Here is a 19,172-nt window from a genome sequence, read left to right as displayed (position 1 = left end):
CTTATCGACACATATCTGTGTCCTGTCTATTTTTGCCAAGGGAAGTTATCCTTCCCATCTTGATCTGCGATACGTACGGACCCGAGTTTCAGGGTTATTTCCCTTCTTCAGCGTACGATAATCGCCGACCTTCGATGAGAATGACAATCCCTTGGCAATATATAAGTCTTTTTCCAGTGAAGTTATTCACTGATATCGAAAACACACAAACACACACTCATATATATATATATATATATATATATATATATATATATATATATATATATATATATATATATGTTTGTGTCTGTCTATCTATCTGTCTGTCCATCTGTCTGTCTGTCCATCCATCTGTCTGTCTGTCCATCTGTCTGTCCGTCCATCCATCTACCCATCCATCCTTCCATCTATAGATCTATCTATCTATGCATCACTCTATAGCTATTGTTATAGGCATGGCTGTGGAGTTAAGAAGCTTGATTTGCAACCCTGTGATTTCACATGGCACCATGAACAAGTTGCCTTCAACTATTCCAGGTTGACCAATGCTTTGTTAGTGAATCTGGAACATGTAAAATGTGTAGAAGCTGGTCAGCTATATATGCACATACACACATGCACATGTATATATGCGTATGTCTGTATTCACACACACACACACACACACACACACACATGTATGTATATATATCAACATCATCATCATCGTTTAACATCCATCCGCTTTCCATGCTAGCATGGGTTGGACGATTTGACTGAGGACTGGTGAAACCAGATGGCTACACCAGGCTCCAATCTGATTTGGCAGAGTTTCTACAGCTGGATGCTCTTCCTAGCGCCAACCACTCTGAGAGTGTAGTGGATGCTTTTATGTGCCACCAGCACAAAGGCCAGTCAGGCGGTACTGGCAATGGCCATGCTCAAAATGGTGTATTTTATGTGCCATCCGCACAATAGCCAGTCCAGGGGCACTGGCAACGATCTCGATTGAAAATCTTTACACGTATCACGGGCACAAGTGCCAGAAAGGTGATGCTGGGCACAGGTGCCATCCTGATTTTACTTTCACTTGCCCCAATAAGTCTTCGCAAGCTGAGTTTCGTGTCCAATGAAGGAGACGATGTTGGCATGGGTGCCAGTCGTCGAATTTAGTTCGATTTCGATTTCACTTGCCTCAAAAAGTCTTCGCAAGCGGAGTTTAGTGTCCAATGAAGGAAAGGTACGCATAAGTGGGTTGGCTACACCCCTGGCAGAGGCCTTGGATTTAGGTCTCACTTGGCTTGCCGGGTCTTCTCACACACAGCACATTTCCAAAGGTCTCGGTCAGTAGTCATCGCCTCGGTGAGGCCCAATGTTCAAAGGTCTTGCCTCACCACCTCAGCCCAGGTCTTCCTGGGCCTACCTCTTCCACAGGTTCCCTCAACTGTTTGGGTGTGGCACTTTTTCACGCAGCTATCTTCATCCATTCTCGCCACATGTCCATACCAGCGCAATCATCTCTCTTGCACACCACAACTGATGCTTCTTATGTTCAACTTTTCTCTCAAGATACTTACACTCTGTCGGGTATTCACACTGACATTACTCATCCATTGGAGCATACTGGCTTCATTCCTTGCGAGCTTACGCATGTCCTCAGCAGTCACAGCCCATGTTTCACTGCCAGGTATATGATAGGATTGCTTCAACATTCAAGGGGTAATCTGAAGTATCTAAGCAACTAGAGGATAATTAAATCCGAAGGTACTCCTGGAGATTACTTGTGTGGGTACCGTCTTTGTTAGAAAGTATCCAGAGGCAGGTAATTTATCGTTTAAACTGCAGTTTATAATTATAATTAAGTGGAGAATAGAGAAACAAACACAAGAAGCAAGTCTTCTGCCACCACCATCACACCAATAAGTTGTGTTAATAATCTTTCGCAGAAAGACTATTAACACAACTTCAACTAAAATGTAAGACTAAGTTTACCTAACTCTATTCTTATACCACTATATACATTACTATATCCACTAACTGTTATTCCTGCATCTCTCACACCATGAACTTTAACATACTTCTCAACATTCTGAAGAGATCTGCCAACCCATTTGGCACATCGAAACGATCGTAAATGAATCATTATACAATCTCCACATAATTAAATCAATGGCTTACTACCCCAATTGACTTGCTTCTTCTTGTGTTTTTTTCTCCATTCTCCACTTAATTATATATATATATATACATGAGTGAAGGCATGTGGCTTAGTGGTTAGGGTATTGGTATCATGGTTATAAATTTGTGAGTTCAATTCTAGATAACAGATTGTGTCCTTGAACAAGATACTTTATTTTATGTTGCTCCAATCTTCTCAGCTGGAAAAAGTGAGTTGTACTAGTAATTGAAAGGGCCAGCCTTGTCACATTTTGTGTCATGCTGAATCTGCCTGGGAGCTACATTAAGGTTATGCATGTCTGTGCCGGATGGCATGTGTAAAGACATTCGAGTGAGATTGTTGCCAGTGCCGCCGAACTGGCTCCTGCGCAGGTGGCACGTAAAATACACCATTTTGAGTGTGGCCGTTGCCAGTACCGCCTGACTGGCCTTCGTGCCGGTGGCACGTAAAAGCACCCACTACACTCTCGGAGTGGTTGGTGTTAGGTAGGGCATCCAGCTGTAGAAACTCTGCCAAATCAGATTGGAGCCTGGCGTAGCCATCCGGTTTCACCAGTCTTCAGTCAAATCGTCCAACCCATGCTAGCATGGAAAGCGGACGATAAACGACGACGATGATGATGATGATGATATATACAAACCAGAGTAAGCATATAAATGTGAAACAAGAAAAAATAGTACTCGAATACCAGAGGTAGAGTAGTATGCTTTATTAAAAAGCAGTAAAAATATCACAAAAACTGTTACTCAGAGTTTCACGTTCCTATTCGTCGGACAGTTTTGTTTAGAATGAACAAAAATAAGGTTATAAGCAAACTTATACAATTAGTTTAATGGATACACATTTCAAAAGGTTTTGTTTCATTAATCTTTTCAACTAATGGTCTTTAAATGGATATAACATTTAATGTATTAATTGATTAATATTTTACAAATAATTATTTACCTTGGGTATTTTTATACTCTGACCTTTTTTTATAAGCTATTTTTGATTTAAGGTTTTCTTCAATTTTATAATAATTTTATACTGAAATTTGTTCATTGCATGCAACCGGTCATTGTAAAGACTGCTAGTTGAAAGGACCAATCAAACAAAACCATTTTCAAATGTGTATCCATTAAACTAATTATATATGTTTGCTTATAACCTTATTTTTGTTCATTCTAAACAAAACTGTCCGACGAACGGGAACGTGAAACTCTGAGTAACAGTTTTCCTGATATTTTTGCTGATATTTAATAAAGTATATATATATATATATATATATATATATATATATATATATATATATATATATATATATATATATATATATATATATATATATATATATATATTTATATATATATTATATCAGTTGCCTTCTCTCACACAAATTCATACACACATACACTCACGTGCAACATCTCAGATTCACTCACTGAATCAGTCACGCCATACTTTCTCTTTCTTTCTGATTCTCTATTTGTACGGTTTGTAATCCAAGTTAAATGTTTGCTAACTATAACAGGCAGATCTATAAAGTTACATATCAGTTCATATGTGAACAATGCTAAAACAACATGACATAATTCTGGTTTTATAACACTGAAATCAGAATTGGTGAAGCAATTCGGTAGTTTGGTTTTCTGTGAGGACGTGAAGAGTCTAACATTTCAGTCATTTTATCTTTTTCCAAAACAGCGAACAAGAAAATGATAAAGAGAGAGAGAGAAAGAGATGGAGAAAGAGAGAGAGAGAGAGAGAGAGAGAGAGAGAGAGAGAGAGAGATGGAGAGAGAGAGAGGAGAGAGAGAGAGATGGAGAGAAAGAGAGAGAGAATTCATAGAGAATGTTAAGAAATGTAGCATGATAGTGAATGAAGCTTCGTTCCACCTGCTTTAAATGGTTACCATTAAATATAGTTAAATTGTTAAAAAGTTATAAATTTATGTGTGCTGAATCATACAGGAAGCTATGAGATAAATTAAAAACATTATATATATATATATATATATATATATATATATATATATATATATATATATATATATATGCATACACATATATATGTATACACACACACACACACACACACATATAAGAAGTATTGCAAACTACAGATTTTTCCATTTTGTTACTAATATTTGTTTTTGCTATAGTGACAATTGTCAGCTATAAAAGAATAATATAAATCATTTTAGCTAGGGTGCATTTTTCAAAGGTAGTAGAAATGAGTTATTCCCCTTAGCAGTACAATGATTCCCAAGACCTATTTTGAGAAACTGATATATAAAAATTTGATGAAAGATAGAAGTTAATATACGAAGATAAAAGGATCAGTGAAAAATACATTTATGAATGATAAGAAAAGGAGGAAGAAAAAAATACAAGGAAAAAAGATAAGTCATAAATAAAAGGATTGAGGAAAAGTGATATACATATATCCATATATTGTTGTCCTTTTGGGAAATTAAGTAAAAGTGGTATGACCAAGTTTCATAACAAATTCTACTTAAAATGTCTACATTTCTCCCAAAATTTCTGAGCATAGTTTTTTAAGTTTACGAGGACAATTCCTTTCTCTGCATTGCAAAGGTCACATTCTCATTCTTTTATGGTTTTTCAATGGTCTTCTAATACTTGGTGGTCTTTCAACAGTCTTCTATTTGAGGTAATTGTTGAAAGATTTTAGTTTAAATGCCAGACGTAGTCAGCAATTTTGTTGCTTTCTTGTTTTTGACATGTCTAAAAAGAAGAACTGTGGTTGGGCAATCTTTGCTTGAGCTTCTTTTCAGCCATGCTTATATATCATCAAAATTTGATTTTGCTTGTAGCATATTATTTCTGTATTGCAAGACTTTAGTGGGCATATGTTAGTGTTTCAGCACAAGCATGCAAACTCAGTTTTACTAAGGGGTTCATGTGATATATTTTCAAGCTTGTGGTATAGCTTGACTCCACCAGATATTAAGGTATTCTTGATGTAATGGGTTGCCTTATCAAAGATTTCCTTATTGGAGGACACTTTAGAAAGCCTTCTACTGATATTACTGTTGAGTTCTTAAAACATAAGAGTGGGTGACATAATGCTATGTTAATATAAACAAGTTTTCCACGAGGAAAGGCTAATATATAAGATCTTTCTAAAGGCCTTATATTTAAGTTAGTTAAATGTAGAATTAAAAAAAAGATAATGTAAAGTTAATAACCATAGTTATTTTTAGCTTGAAAATTCTATGTGGACAATGTGTCTAGTGTGTTCCCACTGGTGCTTTTAGATATAGCTAACCCAATATTTCTGTAAAAGACAAAATCTATTGATGTAAATTTCTCACTAAGAACATCTAAAATGTGTAATCATAAACAGTTGCAAACCTCTGCATTGTCATATGACCCCATATATACATTAATAAAAAGCTCCAACTTGGACAGATTTCTTCATTTAGGTGAAAGCATTATCAAATCAGTAAGGTTCACTAGTATGTATTAATTATGATCTCTGTATCTTTGTTATCAATGTAATTATGGTTCTTAATGACTTCTAAGGCAGTGGATAATGGGCATTTAAAGATTAACCCTTTTGTTACCAACCTGCTTGAGACTGTCCTTGATTCTATGACAAAAATGGAAAGTCTATAGTTTGTATTACATTATATAGACATAGTATTTTATGCTTCTCTATTCAGCGCTATGTACTTTTTGATACTCTAATCAATCTTTAAACTGATGTAAATTTAAAATCTTCCATTTAGATTTCATGTTAATTTATGTTCCAAACACCAGCTTAATAACGACAAAATTACTTTACTAAATTTGTCAATATTTTCAAAATTAACTGAGACAGAGGTAGTGTATTTCTGTAGAAGTTTGATAACAAAAGAGTTAAAGGGTAAAATTCAACAACACCAAACTGAGTGAATCCGGAAAAATGTTTAATTTTTAAATTTCATTCATTAATGTAAATATTGGGAGGATAAAGGAATTTTTGAGGCAGTTGTCCCATGTCAATAAAAACTATTAGCAACCACAATGGAAAGTCTATAGTTTGTATTATTACATTATATAGACATAGTATTTTATGCTTCTCTATTCAGCGCTATGTACTTTTTGATACTCTAATCAATCTTTATACGATACACACACACACGCACATAACAGCCATAAACATTTCAGTCATACACATAATTATATACAACTCCTATACATCGACAAACTATTTATGCAGTGTATATATATATATATATATATATATATATATATATATATACATATATATAAACATTTATTTGTACATTAATACACACACACACGCACACACATATATATATGCACACCAACACACATGCTTATACAGATACACATGTATATATATAGAGCTTGTGTGTATATGATCAATCATGTGACAGTCATAAAATTATTATTATATTTCATCCATTGTTCAAGCTAGGAATTTCATGTCTTCTCTGTCAACTTTTATGACACACACACTGGATAACAGTCAGAGGTAGAGTTGTTATGTTGGTTGTGGTTGTGTTGTTGTTATTGTGGTGGTGGTGGTGGTGGTGGTGTGGTTTTGGTTGCAGTGATATTGGTTGTGTGCATTATGATAATGTTATTTTTGGTCTTATGTTAGTGTTAGTAGGGGTTTTGGTTGTGGCAGTGGTGGTGTTCTGTGGGTTGCAGTAGTAATAGTGATGATATTGGTGGTGTTGTGTGGTAGAATTGGTGTTGTTGGTTGTGAGAGGTAGTAGTGTTATGGGTGGTGTTGGTTGTTGTACTGTGTGCCTTGTGATAATGGTTATGTTAGTTGTGTTGGTGGTGATGGTTATGTTGAAGATAACAGATGTGTTGTTACTGTATGGCCACACCAGCTTGACAGTTTGAAGGGTAGTTATTTAACCAGTGATCTTAGGGAAGATTTGAGGTATTCAAATTATTTATTGGCTCTCATGTCTTTTAATCTTAACTAATTGGTATTGTTAATGAATATGTTTTGTGTTGGTGTAAAAGAAGGGTTACACCAAATATTCTGCTCAATATCACAGATATGCTTGTCAGTTGTTTGACCTTAACCAGTTAAGGATGTTCCATAGTGGCTGATGATATGTGCATCTCTGATCACGAGCAGAAGTAGTAGGGGAGCATCATAGCTATGTGTTGAGAGGAATTCTTTGGAGTTTGAATAATTCACCTCCGGAAACATGGGTGTTTCGTTCAACATCCTTAAACAATCCTTATTCAAGGACCAGTTGAGCGGGATGGGCTACTCGACCTGAAGAAAATTCTAACTGGGCCCCCACCTGCAAAGTCATGTACTGTTTATCTTGATATGAGATCACCATGTCGTGCACATATGCTTGTGATGCATGTGCCTGGAGTACCCTTATCAGACGGGTAGTCATGATGGGTATACTGAGCTTCGTATATTTAACCCCAGTGTCACTTTGATGGCATGCACTGCTCTCTCACTCAATAATAATAATAATAATAATAATATAGTACCTGACAACTATGAAGAAAAAGAGGAAACAAAATACGCTGTAAAACAACCGAAATCTAAACTAAAACTGGAACAGCAAAATACTATGAAAAACAATGGCAAGAAAAGCCCTTACACGGCAAATACTGGGATAAGCTAAATAGAGAAGAAATATATAAAGTAAAATTTCAACAATGGTTGAGAAGCTCAGGACTCAAAGCAGAGACTGAAGGATTTTTTAATTGCAGCACAAGATCAAAGCTTCTCCACCAGAAACCATAAGAAACAAAAACAAACAAGTAACTGCAGAATATGTGGTGATGGGGAAGAAACAATCAATCATATTGTCTCTGGCTGTCCAGTCCTGGCTAAGAAGGGATATATCCACAGACACGATAGAGTTGGGACTGTATACACTGGAAGCTATGCTAACACTATGGAATGACATAAAAAAATGATGTTATAGGTATATCCCAGAAAATGAAAAAACAATCATATTCAGGGATATACCAAAACACACAGAAAGAAAAATCTAGACTAATAAACTAGATACAGTCGTCAGAGACCATCAAGAAAAAAAAAAAACGCCTTCTAATTGATGACAATGTATCTCTGAAAGAAACGGAGAAACTCTCAAAATACAAAGATCTCAAAATAGAGCTAACCTGAATGTGGAGCCTGAAAACAGAAACAGTCTTTCTAATAATTGGTGCAATTAGGTATGATTAAAAAATGTGCAGACAAATACATAACCAAAACACCAGAATTTATGAATATATATAACATGAAGGGCATCCAGCTGTAGAAACTCTGCCAAATCAGATTGGAGCCTGGTGTGGCCATCCGGTTTCACCAGTCCTCAGTCAAATCGTCCAACCCATGCTAGCATGGAAAGCGGACGTTAAACGATGATGATGATGATGATGATGATGATGATGATATAGAAAATAGCACTGCTAGGCACTGCACACATACTATGTAAAGCACTTTCAATACAGTGAAAATAACAGCACTAAAACAAACTACAGCACACACCCAAGGCACACAGAGCTGCACTTGGTAGTGCAGTGAAAGCACATGACAAAAATAATACCACTGGATAATAATGATAATAATACTTTCTGCAATAGGCAAAAGGCCTGAAATTTTGGGTTAATCAATTACATCAACCCCAGTACTCAACTGGTACTTATTTCATAGACCCTGAAAGCCAATCTCATTCTTTCAACTATAGACATTAGGTCTGAATTTTTTCTGGGGTTTTTTTTTTGTGGTGATGGTGGGGTTAGTGAATACCGTTTAGCTCAGTATTTGACTGGTACTTTATTTTAACAGTCCCAAAAGGATAAAAGGCAAAGTTGACCCTGGCAGGAATTGGACTCAGAATGTAAAGAGCTGTAACAAACACCACAAGGCATTTGTTCAATACTCTAATGACTCTACCAATCTACACCCCCTTAAAAATGGTTTTTAATTTAGACATAAGGCCTGTTAGTTTTGTGGGGAGAGGTTAAGTCAACACCATTAAGTCTTAGTATTTGATTGGTATTTGATTTTATCAACATCAGCTGAATGGAAGACAAAGTTGAAACCGGTGGGATTTGAAGTCAGAACGTAAAGAATGGGAACAAATACATCATCACCAACTCTTGGACATTACTATCGCCAGGCAGCGAGTTGGCAGAATTGTTAGCACACTGGGCAAAATGCTTAGCGGTATTTTGTCTGCTGCGACATTCTGATTTGAAAGGATGAAAGGCAAAGTCAACCTCGGTGGACCTGTATATAAATATTAAACTATTTCAAAGTCTGTAGGGGTCGTATTTGATTGGGGAAGATATGGCTGTAGTGTTTTGCAGGTCCAACGACCATGTAGTGGCTTTGTCACTTGCTCAGTATATTTTAAATTGGTGCAGTATGGTATGTGTTGTTCAGAATGTAAAGTGAGTTCCGTTATGTTACAGTGTCACCTCTTTCACTAACCTGTGCTGCTGCTACTACTACTACTACTACTACTACTACTACTACTACTACTACTACTACTACTACTACTACTACTACTACTACTACAACTACTGTATTGTATTCTGTGGAAATAAAAGAGATTCCATTTGCAACAAGATCCATTCATTGATTCACTGGAAAACCGTAACAAAACCGAACAAAGCCCACATTCAAAATAATAATAATAATGATGATGATGATGATGATGATGGTGATGATGATGATGGTGATGATGACAATGGCGATGATGGTGATGATAATAACAACAACAACAATGGGATAATGGAATAGAAGTGGAATAATATAATAAAAGTGGAGTAATAGAATTGAATCGTTGTAGGAAAGATGACAAGGATGGAGGGAGCAGATAAGAAGGGGTGAGTGGTGGGAGGGTGTGAAAGAAGTTAAAGGATGAGACAGACAAAGTCTCTACTTTTTAAATTCTCCAGTTCTTCTGAAGAAACAAAAAAAGACAAAACAAAACATTTTACAAGAATTTTGTTTGTGTCTTTTGTTTTTGTTATTGTTTTTTTTTTTGTGTGGAAATTATTGGAATTTAATCACTTTCTCCCATTGTAGGATTTAGCACTGTCAATGTTGTTGTTGTTGATGTGGCTGATGTTGTGGGTGTTGTTATTGCTGTTGTCACTGCTTCTGTTGTTATTGTTGCTGTAGATACTATTACTGTGGTTACTTTTGTTGTTGTTGTTACTATGTTGTTATTATTGTTTAGTGTTGTTGTTGTTGCTGTCATTATTGTGGTTATTGTTGCTGTTGTTGTTTTTGTTGTTATAACTACTGTTTCCCCTCTCTCGCCATCTGTTACAATCAGAGAGAGAGAGAGAGAGAAGCCATTTGATAAGTTGGCACCAAGAAATGAATAATGTTTTGCAGGTTTCAGTGTCAATCTTCTACTTACAAAGTTCGAATCTGAACAAAAACAGTCGGTGGGTATCCGACTTTTCTCAAGCATCTTACCCACACAAATCCAAGCACAGTAACATACACATTAGGTCTCTCTCATGCACCCACATTATTGCTCCATCCATCCATCCATCCATCCATCCACCCATCCACCCATCTATCTGTCTATCTCTTTATATATCTGTCTATCTATCTGTCTGTCTGTCTGTCTGTCTATCTACCTAATATATAAATGTGTGTGTATGTGTGTGTGTATGCATGCCAAGCTACCAACATACCTATGTATCTAGTTATCTATCTATCATATCTTTCTGTCCGTTTGTCTGTCTATCTACATGTACACCCCCCCCCCCACACACACACAATCAGACAAACATGGACACATATTCAAACACAGACATCCACACAGAGACATCCATGTATATGATATCTGCTAAAGTGCACGACACATAATCATTGAGTTAGAACTCCTTCTGCTCCATTACACTCCAAGAAAGAAACCTATGAAGAGAATTCATGTTATCATAGTGAAATATCATGTTATAGCAGCTCTTGCAGGCTTCAATGCTTACAGAGCATGGACAGATATAGCAAATAATTTCAAACTATATTCTCCAGTCTTAGGTTATGCATGTATTGTATGTATGATCTATCTATACACCTACCTACCTACATACCTACCTATCTATCTACCTACTTATCTAACTATCTGTCTGTCTATCGGTCTGACTGTCTGTCTGTCTTTTTCTCTTTTTTTATCTGATTTTGTCCCAAACAAGGCTTGAGGCCAGCATTAGTATGGGATAACAAAGAAGGAGAAGAAGGGGCCTACAACTACAAAAGAAGCTTAAACGACTGAGTATCATAGACCAGAGGAGAACTAGGGGATGGCAGTGTGTTCCAGAGAGCAGCAGTTTAAGGAAAATTATTAGAATAAAAGGACTTATGACTAACAAGTAGTTCAGTATAGAAATTAATGTGCCTAGGAAGTCAGTTGATTCATGTAAAAGTCTTGACAGTGAGTGCCAGACCAGAAATAGTGATAGGAAAAGGCACAACAAAGACACAAATGACAATGAGCCGAAAGATGACAGCAAGATTTAATGCAAGGTTGAATAGTGCTCTTTAGAGAGACAAGATGCCCTCAAGCATAAGAAATTCAAAATTTGCAAGCATAGAAGAGAGATCCAACCTTCTGTGTAGCTGATATGACAATGGACTGAACATCCTTGTTTCAAGAGAGATCCTTGGTCAAAATCAGACCAATAAGTCAGACATTAGCTTCCTGGAAGATCAGCCCCTCCCATAACAATAGAGGGAAGGAATGGCTACCTATAATGGATTAATTGACAAAAGTTTTGTTTTGCTAGGATTAAAAGTCACTACTCAACTCTATGACCATGCAAAGATGGCATATATTTAAATAATATATATATGTTTGTTTCTGGTAGTACAACAAACAAAATAAATAGAACTCCTCAAAACATAAGTACATACGGTTTATATTTTTATTCTTAATCAGAACTTACAATGTGACTCAAAGACCAAGAGTTTTGTGCATGACACTCATTACATCTGATAAGAAGTAAAATCTATATCTGTCTGTCTCTGTCTCTCTCTTATAAATGTATATCTCAGCTGTCCATTAATAAAACTGTAACATCTTCATGTCATAATTTATTCTATGCAAAATAACATCAGCTGGTTGAAAATTCTCACTGGACAGCTGTTATTTCAGAGATTTCCTTCTCCTAGATGGAGTGTCTTCATTATGATTGGTGAGCACCACCTACCCTCAACTATTTTGGATGGCTGTTGGCACTCCTGAGCTCTTCTGCCATTTCATGGGTCTTGCTTTTCATCCCACAGGGTGTTCAAAAGATCACTCTCCTTACCAAGCAAGTTTGTTGGGTTGCCAGCTTAGTCACCAATGACCTAACCATACAACAGGCTGCATTGGGTTACATGTTACCAATAGCACAAGAGCAACCTAATATATATATATATCATCATTATCATCATTTAGCATCTGTTGTCCATGCTGGCATGGGCTGGATGGTTTGACCAGGGCTGGCAAGCTGGAAGGCTGCACCAGACTCCAGTCTGATTTGGCATGGTTTCTACGGCTGCTCTTCCTAATGCCGACCACTTCAAGAGTGCAACGGCTGTTTTTACATGCTACTGGCACAGGTGCCACTTGTGTGACACCAGTATCTGCCATGACTGTGATTTTGCTCAGCTTGATGGGTTTTCTTCTGAAGCACAGCATAATGCCAAATGTCTCGGTCATTGCCTCCCTGAAGCGCAACACTTGAAAGGAGCTTTTCATATGCTACTGGCATTGGCCACTTTGCTTCTATGAGGCCCAACACTTGAAAGGTACTTTTTATGTGCCTCTGGCATGGGTGCCAGATATGTGACATCAGCATCAGCCATAACCACGATTTCACTTGGCTTGACAGGTCTTCTCAAGCACGGTATATTACCAAAGATCATCTTGGTCACTAGTCATTGCCTCTGTGAGGTCCAAAGTTCAAAGATCATGCTTCACCACCTCGTTCCATGTTTTCCTGGGTCTACCTCTACCACAGGTTCCCTCTACAGTTAGAGATCGGCACTTCTTTACACAGCTGCCCTTGTTCATATCTATCACATGACCATACCAGTGCAGTCGTTCCTCTTGCAAACCACATCTGATGCCTCTTATGCCTAACTTTCCTCTCAGGATACTTATATATATATATATATATATACTAGTTGGCCCCGTGCCATAAAAATGATGGCTAATTGTAGTATTTTATATATAAATATGAATGGTAAATCAAATTAATCCACTTGTCAATGTTATCCAGTGGTTGTCTTTTGAAATGTGACATCGATCATCGTTTGTTACTGAAAGAACGCTGGTTCACACACACAAACATTCACATACTTCCCTTGTAAACGCACACACACGCACACATATACTCACTAAGAGTTAAAGCACTGTTTGATTTTTCTTTTCAGCATTGAATGTTCACCATCCCAGTTCCATTGCGCACACACACACACACACACACACACACACACACACACACACACACAAACATTCACATACCTCCCTTTTACATATACTCACACTGTTTGATTTTTTTTCACCATAGAATTTCCATCATCCCACCACCAGTTTGCCATCACCTCTTCCTTCCTTATTCATCCATCATCCCTTCCTTTCTCATTCATATGTTGTGAGGGAGAAAAACATTCATATGTTGTGACGGAGAAAAACACAAAAGTATTATTATGGTAGATACACACACACACACACACACACACACACACACATTTTAGGCAATATGGCTGAATGGTGAAGAAGTTTGCATTGCAACCAGGATTTCCTTCATTTGATCCCAATGCATGACATCTTGGGTATATTTTGTTTTCTGTAGTCTCAAGTCAACTCATATCTTACAAGTGAAACTGGGTTATTAGGAACTCTATCAGATGGGGTAGATTGTACCTGTAATTCAAAAGGTACAGCCTTGTCACACACACTGTGTCACACTGATTCTGCTTGAAGATTACATTAAGGATACACATGTCTCTGAGATACTCAACCACTTGTTAATTCAGGGGCACAATAATTCAGTTGATCAGATAACTGAACTTTAATTAAACAATGACAATCCACGTCACAACCGCATACATACATGTGTGTGTGTGTGTGCATATATATATGATGCAAGTGTGTGTGTGGGACTAAGAAATTTGCTTCCCAACTATGTGGTCTTAGGTTCAGTCTCACTGTGTGGCACCTTGGCCAAATATCTTTTACTATAGCTCTGGGTTAGCCAAAACCTTGTTAGTGGAAATAGGTGAGGATTGGCATCCAGGCATAGAAAACCTGCCTCATCAAATTCCATCTGACACAAGGAAGAACTGGAAAAGTGGACTTTAAATGTTACTTATACATATATATATCTATATATATATATGTATAACTTATTTATTTATTGATATTTAACAGAAACAACAGAGTGACTCGGGTTGAGGGTTTTGTGCAATAGCACTTATCAAACTAGTTTGATAAATATCAATATATATATATATATATATATATATATATATATATATATATATATATATAATCTGCTTGTTCTTTCACCCATTATACATTGGTTAGCTAGAGAGGTGGAGTAAGAGTGAGAGAGAGAGGGGGAGGAGTGAAGAAGGAAGAGGGGAAGAAGTAGAGAAAGGTGATTAATTGTCAATACACTTAGGCCAAATGGTCAAGTGGTTAACTGAAGGGCGGGGGGGGGGGGGTCGAAGAACCAGAAAAAAAGACAATGCAAGAAAAAGAGGGAGAAAGAAGTGTTAATGACATGCGGTGGGGTGGGGGAAGGAATACTTATTACATGGTTAAAAAGTTAGCTGAAGGGAAAGATAGAGAGAGATGTGTAGGGTGGGGGGCAGTTATATTGAGAGAAAGAAAGAAAGACAGAGACAGAGGCATATAGCAGTGGTGGTGTATTGAGAGTGAAAAGCATTTTCTTTTAACTAATTTTTTTTTTTATATTGACCACCGCTTAAAGCATGCACATAAATGCAATTATCATCTGTCCACTTAAAAAAATTGATATTTGTTTATAGGGGATGATTTAGCCTAAACTCTAGATTCACAAGAAACATGGTTGCAAGCTGCCTGAGAAAGAATGCACAGACATAGAGCATGGATCAAAGAGGAACAGTGAGAAAATATAATAAAAAGAGGAAAAAGACAACACAACAGAAACGTGAGGAAATGAATGTAGACAAAACATCAAGAATATTTAAAGAAAGCTAAACTATGAAAGCCATAAAAATACAAATCATCCTTTCTTTCTGAAATAAGTCCTCTTAATTCTTTCCATTCTGTGGAATTTCCACGAGTCTCACTAGTATATATATATATATATATATATATATATATATATATATATATATCTTTTACTTTTTTACTTGTTTTAGTCATTTGACTGCGGCCATGCTGGAGTACCGTCTTTAGTGGAGTAAATTGACCCCAGGACTTATTCTTTGTAAGCGTAGTACTTATTCTATTGGTCTCTTTTGCTGAACTGCTAAGTTACAGGGATGTAAACACACCTGCATTGGTTGTAAAAGCGATGTTGAGGGACAAACACAAATACATGAACATCCACACACACACACACACATATATATATATATATATATGTATATATATATACATATATATATATACACGATGGGCTTCTTTCAGTTTCCGTCTACCAAATCCACTCACAAAGCTTTGGTCAGCCTGAGGCTATAGTAGAAGACAATTGCCCAAGATGCCATGCAGTGGGACTGAACCTGGAACCATGTGGTTTGTAAGCAAGCTACTTATTACACAGCCACTCATATATTTATATATATATATATATATATATATATATATATATATATATATATATATATACTCATGTTTTGAGTTATATTTTCCTGTTTGCATCATGAAACCTACACACACACACACGTAAAGAGAGAGAGGGGGAGAAATACACATTGCTGCAACCAGAGAAAAAAAAGAAAAGAATATGGAGGGGGGATGTACTTGATAATGAGAAAAGAGAATATGCGTGTGTACATGTATGAGAACACAAATTTGATTTTTCTGTGAAAAATATTACATCTATGTCAGTGTAAGGCAATCGTTTAACCTTTAAAAATCCCCCACTCATCCCACAAATAGGAGCCCCTGACATAATCATTGAACTTTAAAGCCTATGGTGTTCAGTTAGTTGTTAACACTGCCACTGGTTGACAGCTGATTAGTCCCTGTCTTGTAAACTACCAATACATATATTTACTACCGAAACAATGTTTCAGTTTATACTAATAATAAAATATATGAATAAATGTGTTGTGAAATAAAAGGATTTTTACCCATGATAAAAACAACAATAAAATGAGAGAGAATTACATGACTATTCTCTCATCACCTGTCACAAAACCTAAGTAGATATACCCATCCATTAATTTTTTCTGCCCATTCTTTTGGTGTTAGAGAGCATGGTGGTAGAGCCCTCAGGTACCTCTTCCAAAGAGTCTTGTCAGTAGCAACTATCATTATACTTTTTCTGTCTGGATTCCAAAGCATGACTAATTGAGACTATAGGTATTATTCAACCATCTTGTTCTTGGTCTATGTTTAAATTCCTTTCTAGTTGGTTTGGCTTGAAGAATCTGTTTTGTGAACCTTTCCTTTGACATTCTAATCACATGTCAGTAGTACAAGAGCTGTAACTTCTTAATGCAGAACAATAGCGTCTCAATCTGGAGATATTCCCTGATCTCTGAGCTATCCTCCCATCACATAACATTACTCCAGGGATCCCCTGGAAGGAACAACTCTTAGTAAGTGGACATATTGCAAACAAAATAACTAATAACTTTGTATGCATTCCTTCCATATTAATTCAACAGAGCGCTGTGCTGTTCAATCAAGCAATGGATATTTATGGTAAGAATTTTGTAGAATGGTAATGGCAATACACCATTCTAAGTAGTTGTTGTCAGTGTCTGGTAATTTATATACAAGCATACATCATACACTTACACCAACATACACACTCACACACTACACAAAGACAAATCTTACACTGGCACTCATACTTTATACATATGTATACATGCTGTGGCACATTGGAGAATAAACAAATACATTGCTTGTAGACTTCATTTGGAAAACTAATAAAAACAAATAAAAAGATCCTTCAGAGTTAAACATTTAGAAAATAATATAGAAGGCTATTGCTTACCTTGTTTCATTAATCAAACTTATGTGTGGATATGACAGAAATTATGAATAACATGCTTTTAAACTATGGATTTTCCAAAGCCTTAAAATGACATTATTTAAAAAATCCTCAGCACATCTAGATACCCCTTGCTGTGCACCAGTTGAAGACTGCTGATATAAATAGCTGTGTGCATACACATGCAGACATAAACATGCACTCCCATCCATACATTTATTTGCACGTGCACACACACACACACACACACACACACACACACACACAATTCAAATAATCATATGTAAACAGACATTCCATGTTTGAATAATATTTTTGGGTTGAATAAAGATCCTGTTGCATGTAAGAAGGGTAAATGGAGGGATGTTCAATAAAGGAATGTAAAATAAGAGAGAGAGAGAGAGGGGTGGGGGGTTTCAGGAGAGTGAGTATGGGAGATGTAAGGGCTGAATCATGATGTCGTAGGGTGTTGATAGGTGGGAGAAAGTGTGGTGAGTGAGACAGAGGTTAGTCACCACGAATTGAATTAATAACGAAATCACCATCAACAACAATATGAACCAGAGCAATAATACATAAACATCAACAGTTACAACAACAGCAACAACAACACCTTTATCATATTCACTAGCGTAATAAATGATGTGAGATTTGTCAGCAAAAGATGGCGATGACAGACTTCCTGGAGATGTCATGTTAGGTAAAGATTGCAATAATTCAACATGTTGTCAGGTTGGGATGGTGAGAGATGGAGACAGCTAGAAGGAAAGAGTAGAGCGAATGAAATGTGTTTTGTAGTGTAGTGTGTGTGTGTGTGTGTGAGTATGAGAGAGAGAGAGAGAGAGAGAGTAATGTAGAGAAAGAGGCAAGAGCAGTGGAGTCAAGCAGCACTTGAATTTACAAATGGGGAAAACAAGTATTCAATATATTACAATTTAGATCCTATCTATTTGTTTTTGCTTTATATATCACGTGATGAAAAATAATGAGATCAACCAGGCTGTTGGGGTTTTTTATACCTCACTCGTCCCAATGCACTTTGCATCATTAAATATTCTACATGCTTTATGTTCAAACCAGCCAAATCTTGCCTCTCACACCTACCCTACAATGTCCTTCTAAAAATAAGCAATCACATTATGTCACCCTACTGGCTTGGCAAGTAGGCCAACATTCCTCCTGATCAGAAGGCTGGTCTGTTGTATGGTTACCCATCTGCAGTTGTGTGAACCAGAGCAATGTGAAATGAAGTGTTTTGCTCAAGAACACAATGTGCTGCCCAGTCCAGGAGTTAAACCTATGATTTAGTGATCGTGCATGTTTAATATATGTATGTAAATGTTGATGTTGTTAAGGTGGCTAGCTGGCAGAAACGTTAGAATGCCGGGCGAAATGCTTAGCGGTATTTCGTCTGTCTTTACATTCTGAGTTCAAATTCCGTTAAGGTTGGCTTTGTCTTTCATCCTTTTGGGATCAATAAATTAAGTACCTGTTGCATACTGCGTTCGATCTAATCAACTGACCCCCTCCCCCAAAATTTTGGACCTTGTGCCTAGAGTAGAAAAGAATATATGTATGTATATGAAGGAATACTCAATACTTTTTAGTAGTGTACATGTTTATTCAACTTTTACAAAGAAAGGGTTGACAGTGACTTTGAAATTTCTGCTTGCTTATCTTCATAATGTATGAGTGTGTGTGTATGTGTGTCTGTGTATGCGTGTGTGTGTGTGTGTGTGTGTGTGTGTGTGTGTGTGTGTGTGTGTGTGTGTGTGTGTGTGTGTGTGTACCACTTTAATGAATGACAGTTCAGCAGAACAGTTGCATGCTATATAGGAAGCATCTTGTTG

At 36.7% G+C, this 19,172-nt stretch overlaps 1 protein-coding gene across 2 annotated transcripts in view; it reads right to left on the bottom strand.

Annotated features, from left to right (window-relative positions):
- Window positions 1-19,172, bottom strand: part of LOC106877476 (uncharacterized) — a 123,822-nt gene that overhangs the window by 80,020 nt on the left and 24,630 nt on the right. Inside the window, exon 1 of one of the 2 annotated variants that reach the window (XM_089342872.1) lies at window positions 17,326-17,492. The exons of the other annotated variant lie outside the window; for it this stretch is intronic. The gene's annotated coding sequence lies outside the window, so the exon portion shown is untranslated. Of the gene's footprint in view, window positions 1-17,325; window positions 17,493-19,172 lie in introns of those variants that run through there. 2 annotated transcript variants of the gene reach the window in all.

Source organism: Octopus bimaculoides, chromosome 26, assembly GCF_046866305.1.
Source record: "Octopus bimaculoides isolate indiv1 chromosome 26, ASM4686630v1, whole genome shotgun sequence".
In the NCBI taxonomy this organism is placed as follows: Eukaryota; Metazoa; Mollusca; class Cephalopoda; order Octopoda; family Octopodidae; genus Octopus; species Octopus bimaculoides.
Note: the sequence above shows the minus strand (reverse complement) of the source record. Positions and strands in the feature narration are given on the sequence as shown.